Source organism: Panthera uncia (genome assembly GCF_023721935.1).
Source record: "Panthera uncia isolate 11264 chromosome A1 unlocalized genomic scaffold, Puncia_PCG_1.0 HiC_scaffold_17, whole genome shotgun sequence".
NCBI lineage: Eukaryota > Metazoa > Chordata > Mammalia > Carnivora > Felidae > Panthera > Panthera uncia.
This window is the reverse complement of record NW_026057577.1, coordinates 116189451-116203602: the sequence shown is the minus strand read 5'-3', so window position 1 is coordinate 116203602 and position 14152 is coordinate 116189451. Positions and strand designations below refer to the sequence as shown.

Genomic DNA, 14152 nt, shown 5'->3' with positions numbered 1-14152 from the left:
TTTATTCACAAAACTCTTAGCTCCATTCCAGAATTGCTTCTGGATCCCCATGTCCATAGCTCTGGGTGTCTACTGAGCATCTAAACCTAGATATCCCGCAGGTGCTTCAAACTCAATATATCCAAGAGAGATGGATTAGCCTTCTCTTCCCCTGACCCACAACACTGAATCACATATGGGAGAGTTCAGTTGATTCCACCTCTGAAATGCAAATATATTTGCCCAGTTGTCTCCAGCCACTTTTAATGTATGCCTTTGAGGTGATTCAGGACACACTCCCCTCAAAATATGTCACCTTGGTATCCTGGATTTTTAAAAACATTTTAAAATGTATTTTATTTACTCTGAGAGAGAGAGAGAGACAGAGAGAGGTGGAAATCAAAAGATGGAATCAATTTCCACCAAAAGAGATGGAAATTGGCAACATGCAACAACATGGATGGACCCCAAGGACACCAACCACAAGTGAACTAAGCCAGCCATGGAAGGACAAATACTGAATGACTGCACCCATCTGGAGGGGTCTGCATTTCTTCAGCATTTGCTCATAGCAGTTATGGTCTTTGCTGGTCCTTCAGGGATCCTTAGAAAGCTGAGCTAGTTTGCTTTATCTCCTTGCTGCTGTGTGACAGGAAATCTTAACTTAGAGAAGGAAGGGGCCACAGGAGGTCAAAATGTCCAAGGCGCGTCTATTGAAAATTCTTTCACATCCTGCAAAACTGCTCACTTGTTGCTTCAGGGACAAAGTCTTTGGAGATTTCTGTGAGTCTTTTCCCCAGGGCTAAGCTGAGTGTCAGTCATTACTGCTGGCCTCTGCTCAGCAGAGTTTATGCTGGCAAGGTACCCCTGCTCAGAATGAGGAGTCCCAGGCCTTGGAGCTGCAGGCCATCGAGCTGCCAGAGGCCCGAGAGGCCGGAGCACCCAGAGAAGGCTATTTTGACCCTTGCATTATTTCCCTGGCACCTCGTGGGGCTGATGACAGACTATCTTTCTTGCGGGAGGACTCGCGAGAAGACATGGCAGCACTATCACTCCTAGCGAGAGGCCTTTACATTCCAGAAGGTGACTCCGGGACACCACGCTCTTTTCAGTGATGTGGCTCATTGGAGCCTTCCAACATTAGGAAGTTATAATATGAATTTTCACCCCCATTTCACAAGGCAGCCGCCCAGTGTCAGGTTCCTTGCCTGACATTGCTGACAGGGCAATACAAAGTATCTTCATGTTGGACACCTCAGTTTCCTCATTTGTAAAATGGCACACTACATATTTCCTGAGACTGCAGAAAGAATTAAATGAGCTATCATGGGGTAAATGTTAGTAATATATTAATTGCTGAATAATTCCCCCACTTAACTTCCTATCACCATTTATCTCACTGGGGAATATAACAAAAGCTATGTGTTACCTAAAGTTATGTATTTTTCACATCATTCCATCTTTATAGCAGTTCTATGACATAAGTACCATTTTTATCATTCCTACGTCAAAGATGAGGAAGCTGAGGCAAAGGAAGGTTACCCATCTTTCCCTAGATCACATATCAAGACCACGACAGATGTTAATACAAAATTAGGTGTGGCCGGGTTCGGATTCTTACAACCAATGATGTGTACCGACTCTCAAAGATATGAAATTCTTATGATAATGGAATGCGCTTCCTCATCACTTTCAAACTATTAAACTGCGGTCTTAAATGAAAGAAAATATAAATAAAAGATGAAATAAACTTATAATGCAGCAACATAGCAATGTGATGACAGATGGTGTGATCAACATACTTTAAACATTCACACTTTCAACTGAATGCGTGTAGCCTTTCTTTGTGTCAGGCCAGTTTCTCAGCCTTCCTTGTCACCTCCCTGCTTCTTGGAATACTTCGCAGAAGCTTCTGCAGCTTGCTTTCCTATCAGAAGATCAAAAACATGTAAAAAGTCTTGCCTCTATTTTGTAGTTAGCCAACAAACTAATATGTCCATTGAACTCAATGGACAATGTTTCAACTTCCCCAAAACCACAACTGCAATGTATTTCTGCTATTTTGGAGTGTTGCAAAAACATCCATGACATCAACATTTCTAAGACTATACCCAATTGCTCAATTTCTGAACTATATTTTTAAAAGGCTGTTCTTAAAGTCAAATGGTAATTTACATCTGTCTCTTATTTTCCTAATTCTCTTTTATTTTCATAATTAAAAGTTTTTAAGTATATGGACATTTAAGCAATTTGAAATCTTCAGAGAAATGACAACAGTAGGAACTTAATGGGTCTATTTAGGAATCATATCACTCAAAATAAAAGTCTACTTTGTTCCTCTATAGAAAAAAAAGTGAAAAAGGCAAATTGAAATTTCTTGCATAAGACAGTGTTTCCAAATATGCTTTAAAAGCAGTAACTTTTATTTGCAAGAGTTAAATGTATCACAACATAAAAAAACTAGTAAAATGGGACAATTCTGACTGGGGCAGAGATAGGAAATATGGGGCTCTTCTTTATTTTACTGTAGATGTCAGTGAGGTCCCATGTTACATCCTAAAATATAGATGGAACATTTAGAATCTTGACAGAAATTGTCAGAAGGCCACTTGAACCTGAGGCCAACATCTGTACACAAAACGGATTCCTATTTTTAACATTTTGTTGCTCCATTTATATGATGCTTCTTACTGTACGGAGTTTAACTGACTTTATGAAACAATTCCTCTGAATAAGAATAAAATATGGTATCTTAAACTTCATATTCAAAATTTGTACAATAACACAAGAAAATTGCTCCTTGCTTCTTGTAATTTTCAGCTCCTCCCAAATTAAATTTCATATTGAAGTAAAGAATCATGATTATTTTTTTTCTCTGCATCTGTTATTTAGATGCCATCTGATCAGCACAATACTGATGTAATAGAGTCTAAAATACACATGGTTTGTCAGTAAGATACTACCTCACACTAGTCAGAGTGGCTAACATTAGCAACTCTGGCAACAACAGATGTCGGCAAGGATGCGGAGAAAGAGGATCTCTTTTGCACTGCTGGTGGGAAAGCAAGCTGGTGCAGCCACTCTGGAAAACAGTATGGAGGTTCCTCAAAAAGTTAAAAACAGAACTACCCTATGACCCAGCAACTGAACTACTAGGTATTTATCCAAGGGATACAGGTGTGCTGTTTCCAAGGGACACATGCACCCCCATGTTTATAGCAGCACTATCAACAACAGCCAAAGTATGGACAGAGCCCAAATGGCCATCGATGGATGAATGGATAAAGAAGATGTGGTATATATATATATATACACACACAATGGAGTATTACTTGGCAATCAAAAAGAATGAAATCTTGCCATTTGTAACTACGTAGATGGAACTAGAGGATATTATGCTAAGTGAAATTAGTCAGAGAAAGACAAATATCATATGACTTCATTCATATGTGGAATTTAAGATACAAAACAGATGAACATAAAGGAAGGAAAGCAAAAATAATATAAAAACAGGGAGGGGGACAAAATATAGGAGAATCTTAAATACAGAGGACAAACTGAGGGTTGCTGGAGGGGCTGTGGGTGGGGGGATGGGCTAAACGGTAAGGGGCATTAAGGAATACACTTGTTGGGATGAGCATTGGGTGTTATAGATAGGGGATAAATCACTGGAATCTACTCCTGAAAACATTATTGCACTATATGCTAACTTGAATGTAAATTTAAAAATAAAATTAAATAAATAAATAAATAATAAAATACATGTGGCTCCTGAATTCCATAACCTTAGAACAGAAACTCACCAACATGCACAAGAAACCTAAATGGGTATAAGCCTAACCTGAGTATAAAATGTATATTTAAAAAGTATATAATAAGGAGCACCTGGGTGGCTTAGTCGGTTGGGTATATGACTTTGGCTCAGGTCATAATCTCACAGCTTGTGGGTTCGAGCCCCGCGTTGGGCTTTGTGCTGACAGCTCAGAGCCTGGAGCCTGCTTCAGATTCTGTGCCTCCCTCTCCCTCTGCCCCTCCCCTGTTCGTGCTCTGTCTCTCTCGGCCTCTCAAAAAATAAATAAATGTTAAAAAAATTTTTTTTAATGTATATAAGAAAAGTATGTGTGTGTATGTATACATGTGTCTGTACACACACACACAAACACACACACACAGTCTCCAAGTCTTCCCTTTGGGATCCCTCAAGCTCTAGGAACTATGTGACTGGTGTTATATAAGCACACCTTAGTCTCAAAATTTTTGGAATTTTATGCAGGTTGCATCAAAAGTCAGGGAAATACTAGAAAATGTAGATGGCTTCTACACAAATGAAGCCGGGTTTACCAACCATAATTCAAAGATTCAGCAATATGATGGAAAATGTTATAAAATTAGCCAAGAAAAGATGTTAGTTAGACTTCATTAAACTGATAAGAACAGATACTACACTTGATCTTAGCCAAAAGGCCGAGAAGCGATAGTTAGACTTCATTAAATGAAGTTCCTGCTGGTCACTTAGTACCAAGTATAACAGTTATTTCTCTACTTTCTAAACTGCCTTGAAATCATTTCAAATAACCATTTAAAAGGGACATGGTTCCATTTGAATTTTAGAAAGGCACATTTCTTCTTGTTTTCAACAATGTAGCCTTTAATTTGAGGGTATAGCATTGAGTAATAATCCATCAACTAAATACCTTTTTATACAACATAAGGAATAGGAGGTACTGTAATAACTGTTCATATCAGTTAGAGAGAAAATACAACTAATAGTTAAACTGTTTTAGTAATAAAACAGGTTACTATGATTTCCAGATAACTAACACAAAATTAATCCAACACTGTAGTAGTAGATTATCCTATTTTTGGATAACCAGAATCTGAATACCATTCCTGTACGTGTAAGTTTTAATGAGAGGCAAAGCCCCCTCAGTCACTATGTAAGCCGAAAAACCAGATATTTCTTCTACCTCTCTGAGGGTAAGGGCATGGCCACTTGACAAATCATATTCTCCCATCCAGGACTTTAAAATTAGAGAGAATGACTAAAGGCCCTACACAGAATTGAGAAATTAATCACACAGCAATGGCAAACGTTTAGTAATGATAGGGTATGTGTTCATATAGTCATTCATTCAAAACTTATTTACTGAACACCTACTACATGCCTTTCATTCATCCATTCATTCACAATTGTACTAAAAATCTACTAGGTGCCTTTACTCTGAGCACTGATATCAAGAGTACAGTATTAGCAACAATATCTTAACCAGATGATTTCAGGGTTTCTTGCTGTCTGCCCTCCTTAGGTCTTTGGCATATTCGAGACTTTGGTTTCCATCCGAATCATAAATCTGGAGAAATAGAAAGCCTGGGGGACAAGCTTTTTGACATTGGTGTGGGCAATGATTTCACGGATATGAGCAACAAAAACAAATATAAACCTGTGGAACTATAGCAAACTAATAGGTTTCTGTATAGTAGGGGTACGCAGGTGGCTCAGTTGGTTAAGCATCTGACTCTTGATTTATTTAGGCTTAGGTCATGATCTCAAGGTCATGAGATAGAGCCCCGTGTTGGGTTCCACACTGAGTGTGGAGCCTGTTCAAGACTCTCTCTCCCCCTGCCCCTCTCCACTGCTCACTCTCAATCTCTCTCTCTAAAATAAATAAATAAATAAATTGAATTGCATTGAAATGAAATGAAATGAAATAAAATGAAATAAAATAAAATAAAATAAAATAAAATAAAATAAAATAAAAACAGGCAAAGGAGCTGAATAAACATTTCTCGAAAGAAGAGATACAAACGGCCAACAGATACTTAAGAAAAGGGAACTCCTGTACACTGTGAGTGGGAATGTAAATTGGTTTAGCCAGTATGGAAAACAGTATGGAGATTCCTCAAAAAAATAAAAACAGAACTGCCATATGATCCAGCAGTCCCATTTCTGGGTATGTACCTAAACGAAATGAAATCAGGATTTCAAAGAGATATCAGCACTGCCATGCTCACTGCAGCATTGTTCACGAGAGCGAAGATGTGGAAACAACCCAAGTGCCCATAGAAAGAAGGATGGATAAAAAGGATGGAACATTATTCAGCTGTGAGAAAGAAGGAAACTCTGCCTTTGACGATAACAAGGATGAACCTGGAGGACATTATGCTAAGTGAAATAAGCCAGACAGGAAGAGACAAATACTGTATAGTTTCACTTTTGTGTGGAACCTAAAAATAGAAAGAAAAAAGCTGAACTTGTAGAAGCAGAGAGAGTAGAAGGATGGTTACCAGGGATTGGAGGAGTGGGGGAAATGAGGAGATGCTGGTCAAAAGGTACAAGGCTGCAATTCTGCAGGGTAAGACTAGAGAGCTAATTAATGTACAGCATAAAGACTACACTTAATAACACCGTACTGAACACTGCAAATATGCTAAGACAGTAAATTTCAGGTGTGCCCATCATACAAAAAAACCAACTTTGTGAGATGCTATGTTAATTCATTGACTATAGCAACATTTCACTATATATGTATAACAAATCAGTATGCTGCACACCCTAAATACATACAATTTTTATTTTCTTATTTTTCTTTTTTTTTTAAATTTGCATCCAAATTAGTCAGCATATAGTGCAACAATGATTTCAGTAGATTCCTTAGTGCCCCTTACCCTTACCCATTTAGCCCATCCCCCCCCACACCCCCTACAATAACCCTGTTTGTTTTCCATATTTATGAGTCTCTTATGTTTTGTCCCACTCCCTGTTTTTATATTATTTTTGTTTCCCTTCCCTTATGTTCATCTGTTTTGTCTCTTAAAGTCCTCGTATGAGTGAAGTCATATGATATTTGTCTTTCTCTGACTAATTTCACTTAGCATAATACCCTCTAGTTCCATCCACATAGTTGCAAATGGCAAGATTTCATTGTTTTTTATTGCCAAGTAATAATCCATTGTGTATATATACCACATCTTCTTTATCCTTTCATCCATCGATGGACATTTGGGCTCTGTTCATACTTTGGCTATTGTAGATAGTGCTGCTATAAACATGGGGGTGCGTGTGTCCCTTCAAAACAGCACACCTGTATCCCTTGGATAAATATGTAGTAGTGCAATTGCTGGGTCATAGGGTATATTTTTTAATACATTTTAAAAAGGAAAAGAATTAATTGTAATGGATATTCTAAGTCGAATGAGATTTAAATCACAGGTGATAATATAATATCAGAAAATCATTCATTCCCCTCCAAATTATTCTACAGATTCAGTGAAAAATCAGTCAAAAACCAAGCAGTATTTGTTGTGGAATTTGATTCCAAAAAAATCTACATGAAAGAGTAAAAATGCAGGACATTAGAAAACCTATTAAAAAGAAAAGAACAAAGATATAAAGATGTATCATAATGTTTCACAAAATTAATATTAATGAATTCATGATGCTAGAAAACACCAAGAAATTAATGGAATAAAATTTCTGGATTGCAACTTGGAAACTATTAGTGGTCAAGAAGTCAAGATAACAGTTACCACGAGATTTGTTTTTTAATGAATTAGAAGAGAAGAGAAATTATCAGTGTAACACAACTATTAGGTGTGGGCATAGCTTAATGAACATTTTGTTTAGTGTGTGTGTGCATGTGTGTGTGCTGTGTGTGCATGGGTGGTGAATCAGGTTATAAGGTAAATTCATTTCTTACTGTGCCCAACTCTATAAAATGCCCGAAACACACTGAAACAATAAAGGAACAGAATAGCACATGGGAATTTGGAATATGATTAGGGTGATGTTTCAAAGCTAAAGGAAGAAGGAGAACTATTCAATACTGAGTGTTGAGACAATGGCTATCTACATAAAAATAATTTAATAAAGTTAGTGCCCTATCACACACAGTAAATAAAAGTACATTTCAAATGGATTGAAAACTGAAAGGTGAAAAACTCCTATGAAAATACTTCTATAAAAATGATAGGAGAAAACAAAAACAGTGAAACTTCCTCACAATAAAAAACACCATGCAAATGTTTAAAGACAACTGGGAGACAGTATTTGTAATTTCAGTAAAAAGTACAAATCAGTACTTAAAATTTATAGCTGTCTTCCACACATCAATTTAAAAATATATAAACCCAATAGATAAATGGATACAGGATGTTAACAAACACACATATACATATATATAAGTAGGTCCAACTCCAAAATGCAAATTAAAACAAAAGTGATACAGCTTTTAGTGCTCATGCTGCCAAAAACCAAAGAGTTTAATAATATCAAGTGCTGGTTAGGATCGAGGGAGAATTATAGTCAAATATGGGACTAAGGGAGAGGTAAACGGTCACTTTAGAGGGCAAATTGCAAGTCTGTATTAAAATTAAAATGCACATAATTTCTGATTCAGCAACTCTACTATGTGGTATTATCCCTAGAGGAGCACATGCATTCATGCCCAGAGAGAGAGATGTAGAAAGAAGTGTTCATTATTGAATGGTTTACAATAGAATAAAAGTTCAACAAACTGGGGTACATTGAGAGGAAAATGTCTAAGAAGACTGGTATTTTTATACTGTGTGCACAAGTAAAAGAAACAAGCTATGCCCATGTAATATGGCTAGATCTCCAAGAATTAATACTGAATGATAACAGAAAGCAATATGCAGAACAATACACTTGGGTTTAAAACACTAATTTTAAAGAATACAAAACAATGCACACAGTACTCTATAGTTTCTATGAATACAAACACACACACACACACACACACACACACACACACACACACACACTCATTGAACAGAGGTTACTCCTGGAGAGGAGAGACTTGAGACAGAAGCAGGGGTTGTGCAAAAGGGCTTTGACTTCCTCTGACAAGTTGTTTTCAACACCAGAAATTCTATTTGGCTATTTTTCAAACATGCTTTGTCTTTTTTTTTTTTTTTTGATAGTGTAATATTTTCTCATGTTTTAATATTTCTTCTTCTATACCTCTACCTACTATTTCTATGATATAACAACTCTAGACAATCTAATCCTGCTGTTCCTCAGTGGACTCTCAGTCTTGGGGACTACTCCACTGTATTTTGTATTTCTGACTTGTAAGTCCTCAGTAGAGATTCCACAGCCAGAGCAGGCGATGTGTCCTTCCATAAAGTTTTTTCATTTGCTTCTCTGCAGAATTAATACCTGCCAGGGTCATGTTTGTGTTATTTTTCAGCTTGCAGGCTCCTGTATAATCCAAGTAATGTAAATGTGCACTCTAAATCTCATTGAGGGCAGGCCCTTGACTTTGAGTACTCAGGGTCTTTGTTTTTGATGCAGAACAAGGCTAAACCAAGGCTAAAATCATGGCCTGGTGCTAACCCACTATTCCCCACCCCTTCTCACTTCCTAGGCCAAACCTCTTTTCACTGTATTTATAGCCTTCTGGCGGTTTTCAGTTCCACCTTTCTGGAAGGATCGGCTTTCTGGGGATTTTCAGTTCGAACTCCCCTCCTTGCTTAGATTCAAGGCTTTATTCTCAGATCTGTGGCTCTTGGAACTCAAATACCTTGTTGACAAACACAAAGAAAACCAACACATCCGTTCACAAACTTGATGCCTGGTCATCAGTTTTGGCTGGCAGATATTGTTTTTACTTTTTGTGTACTTAACTAAATACTTAAAAGAATGTTTGAGATATTTTAAATTTTCTAGATATGGTAGGAGGATTTTCAGATTCCCTAATTTAGTATATTGCTGGAAATAAAAGGTTACAATATTTTTTTTTTAATGTTTATTTATTATTGAGAGGCAGAGAGAGACAGAGCATGAGTATGGGAGGGGCAGGGTCTGAGGGAGGCACAGAAGCCAAAACAGGCTTCAGGCTCTGAGCTGTCAACACAGAGCCTGACGCAGGGCCTGAACCCACAAACCGGGAGATCATGACCTAAGCCAAAGTCGGACACTCAACCGACTGAGCCACCCAGGCGCCCCAAAATGTTTCAATATTTTTGAAAATCAACTCACTTTTACTTATGTAATTAAAAATTAATTTAAAGTGCTAAATACAAGGGTGCCTGGGTGGCTTAGTCAGTTAGGCATTCGACTTCAGCTCAGGTCACTATCTCTCGTTTCATGAGTTTGAGTCCCACGTCAGGCTCTGTGCTATCAGGAGCCTGCTTCTGATTCTGTGTCTTCCTCTCTCTCTGCCCCTCTACCGCTCACACTCTGTCTCTTTCTGTCAAAAATAAATAAACATTAAAAAAAAACCCTAAAATGCTAAATACATATCAGAGAAACAGAAACTACTTCTCTATACGTGCTTTATTGAAGATGTAGCTTTTGACTTAATTCTGAAAGACTGGGAAGATCTGAATGTAAGCAGCAGACAAGGGAAGAGATGGGACTATATCCTATCAAGTTCCCTGTCCCACTTATGCTAGGATGTCCCGTCCCTGCTCCTTACCACCATCATCTAACTTTTTCATTAGATTCTTCACCCAATGTTAACAAGCACGTGATTATTAAATCATTTGTCTTCTTATGTTGATGGGGTGGGGCACAGTTACACAGCTGTTCTTTAGGTATAGAGCAGTGGTTCTCAACTGGGTAGATTTTGCCTCCCCAGGGGACATGTGGGTGGCACCGTGTGGAGAGCTTTTCGGTTGCCACAACTTGGTGAGTGCTACTCAAATCTAGTAGGTAGAGGCCAGGGATGCTACCAAACACCCTCCAGTGCCCCCCAGTAGCCCCACTGCCCCTACAGCAAAGAATGATCCCGTGTAAAAGGTCAGTACTTCTGCTAATGAGAAACCATGGTGAATGCGTGCAGCTACTGCCACTTATATCACTACGGTAGCTCCCTCTTCCATATCTTTCTGTCACTCTGAATGTTAATATTCACTTCGTTTTTCTCTGCACATCAGCAGCGTCTGCAGAAGGTGTGATGACTGAGAGTCTGGCCCTGAGAAACATCACACCCATTTGAACCTCCTCGGAATCCTTCTAAGGTCTTCTCTGCCACAAGGGGTCTGAGCAGCCAAATATAAGGGACTCATTATTCTTTTTCTTTTTCGACTAAAAAGTCCATTTCTTTTTCTCTCTTCCTGAATCCTTTTTCTCAATCTCATGGACCAGGTTAGAGTCTGAGAGGTCCTAACCCTGACTTCTTGCCTCTAGCTCTAGGCAACAAGGCTACCTTCCTTTCCCAACCTTAACGACTCTTCTCAAATTTCACTCCATACCTTAATTTAAATATCTATTCCATTAGTGACTGCTTTGTCTGACTCCCCGTTTCACCAGGACCTTGCCAGGCCAGCTGCTAACATTTCAACATGGCAAATAAAATTTGTCATCAGGGAGAGCCTACCCCAACATTACCAGGGTGGTCAAGAAAACTGCCCGCTGATGTTTTGATTTTGACCTCTTTAGTTAAACTATAACACATTGATTGAGATACCAAACACTATAATATGCAGAGGGAAAGAAAAAAAGAATAAAGTAACAATAAAGAAAACACTCTAACTGCTGTAACACAAACAATGAATTTCAAACACTGGCAATGGAAAAATTAGTGATGTAAAAAAAAAAAAAAAAGTCCATTATCAAAAGAGCAGTTTTAAAAAGCCCAATGATATTAGAAAAGGGGAAAAAAGGGGGAAAAAAAGAAAACCTCTTATTCTTAATCAGTTATACTTTCACAATATATTCATTATCTCCACAAATGTAATTTCTATAACAAATGTATTTAAGAATAAGGTAATTAAAATATTTGTTTTCATTGTTTTTGAAATTTTATATATTTTCAAAAATAATGTAAGTTTCCTTAAAATAGGTATAATTGTTTTAATAATACTGTTGAGGGAAATGGATAATTGGGCATTAAGAAAGACAGCATATATACTGATTAATAGCATGGCCCCCGGCAGCACACTTCCTGGATTCAAAACCACGCTTCAACTTCTCATCTGGGACCTCGGTCAATTCACTTGATTTCGTTGTGCCTCCTTTTCCTCATCTGCAAATTGCAGATAGTAATAGTACCCACTGCACAGAGTTGTTATGAGGACTGAACTACATTATATTTAGAAATATATACATTGTCTGTAGTCAATCAATCCCATGTGCCTGTTAAGTAAATAATTAGCAGCATTTTAAAAACATAAAATAAGTAAATGGTCAGGCTTCCATGAATCAAAGGTCATGTTTTCCATTCTTCCAGGCACAGGATCCTGTGTTTCCCAAGCCTCTAGCATCTTTGGTAAGTAAGCATGCTAGGAGCTGGGCCAGTGTCGTCACGATGGTCCAAAATGTGCAACTAATGTATTATATTTGAATCTCTCTACAAGAAACATTTTATCTCCTAACAGAGAGATCCATTTCTAAAAGGGCCTGAGGGAAAGAGAAAATAATAAGGACAACCTAGAAATGTAAGTGCAGTTCAAGTACACAATAATATCACAGTATGAAAACATTCCACTCATAAAGTGGATTAAAAATCCTAGTGACAGCAATAAGAAGAAAGCCCGTGGTTCCTAATGAGCTTGAACACATCTTCAGACTTAACTTCTGTATTTCAGTAAAGGTGGTCCCTAACACCAAGCATTTCGATGGGCAGGAACCATGAGAACAACCTACATGAAGACGCAACCAGCTCAAAAGTCCACTGTTTCAAAATCAACGTCAAATCTTTTCTTTTGTTGAATGAAAATGAATCCAGATTCACCTAAGGAGAGATTTTATTCAAAGAGTCTATTGCGGTAAGGAAGATGCTCCAGACTTTGGATCTGTCTGCAAGTATCTCAGAAACAAACAGAAAACACTTTCCTTTTACAGGAAGCGGGGGTGTGGGGCGGCGGGGGGGGGGGTGGCAGGTCAGTGGGCACTTTTGAGGGGAAACAGAACAAACTGATGGATGGAGGCAGCATGATCGGGCTGTGCTCAGGCCTCGTGCTTGCTCAGACTTGGGGCAAACCAAAGTTCAGGGGCCTGGGAGGAAGAAAAAGCCTGACTAAAGCTTGATCAAGCCAAGGCAGATGATAACTAATAGACCACTGTGAATGCTTGGTCTCTTCCCAATGGCAGGAATACTGGTTTTAATAGAAGAGTTAGAATAAAAGAGTAGTTAGGAGTTAAACCCTCCAAACGGGTTAAGTAAGTAAATAACCAGCCCAATACCAACTGAAAAGTCCACTTTTTTCTCTCTTCCCGGACACCAACCCTTTTTTTCTCAGGGTCATTACTGGGTAAGTGAGGGGCATGATGTTGCCAACATCACCTGGCTTGTCAAAGGATTTGCAAGCTTAGGTTCTCATATGGGTCTGTCTGGAAGAAACATTTCATCTGATGAAGAAAATCAACAAGTAGAACATGCAAAAAGTAAAAAATTAGGTAACAACACAAGACACAATTACGTTTTACAATTAAGGATAATTCCAAATACTGGAATAGAGACTGAGAACAAACAGTTGTACAAAGTCATAAGAAATGGTCTCCAAAAAAAGGTCAGTGCAAACATTCCTTTGGTATCAGAGGGGAGATGTGGGAAGCATACTGTTTGTATGAGAAAAAGAGAAACAGTTCTTAAGACAAAAGGACAGTTAAAGACCGGACAGGTATCGGATAAAACATGCTATTGACCCAATAAATGGGTTTACAGTATTTTAAATTCTAGTTATACTTTTAACATTGTTACTAAAACAGACAACTACTCTTACTCATTTAAAAAAATCTGAGATTACTTTTGAAATACTGGAATCCAAAACTGTGAAAACAAAAGCAGAGCTGAGTTTCAGCACAGAATACTTTACTTATTTTTCCACAGCACTGTCATTGACTCATTTAGTAGCATCTTTCATTTCCCTGCCTAAAGGCCTCCCAGGACCTCCTCAATGCAGAGAGATTTGAATGGACGTACCAGCAAGAATGGATGAAAACGTAAGAGCATCTGCCAATCAAAATGAACCTTCCCTTCCTCTCTGGCGTCCCTCTTCTAGAGAGGCTTCCTTAACCTTCCCACGTCTGACCAGCTGCCCCCTCCCTGCACACCAAGCACATTGTCCTCTTTGCCTTAGACTCCTACATGCTCCCTTCTAATTGGATGAGGTACTGGTGTGTTTCTCCCATCAGACCATGAGCAGGGATTAATACCTCATGAAGCAAAATGCGGTCACTTAATCAAACACAAAAACTTTGGGGGGG

At 38.3% G+C, this 14152-nt stretch overlaps 1 pseudogene; it reads right to left on the bottom strand.

Moving 5' to 3' along the window:
* Window positions 1-4247: 4247 nt before the first annotated feature.
* LOC125935914 (uncharacterized) lies at window positions 4248-4455 on the bottom strand (annotated as a pseudogene).
* Window positions 4456-14152: the final 9697 nt, after the last annotated feature.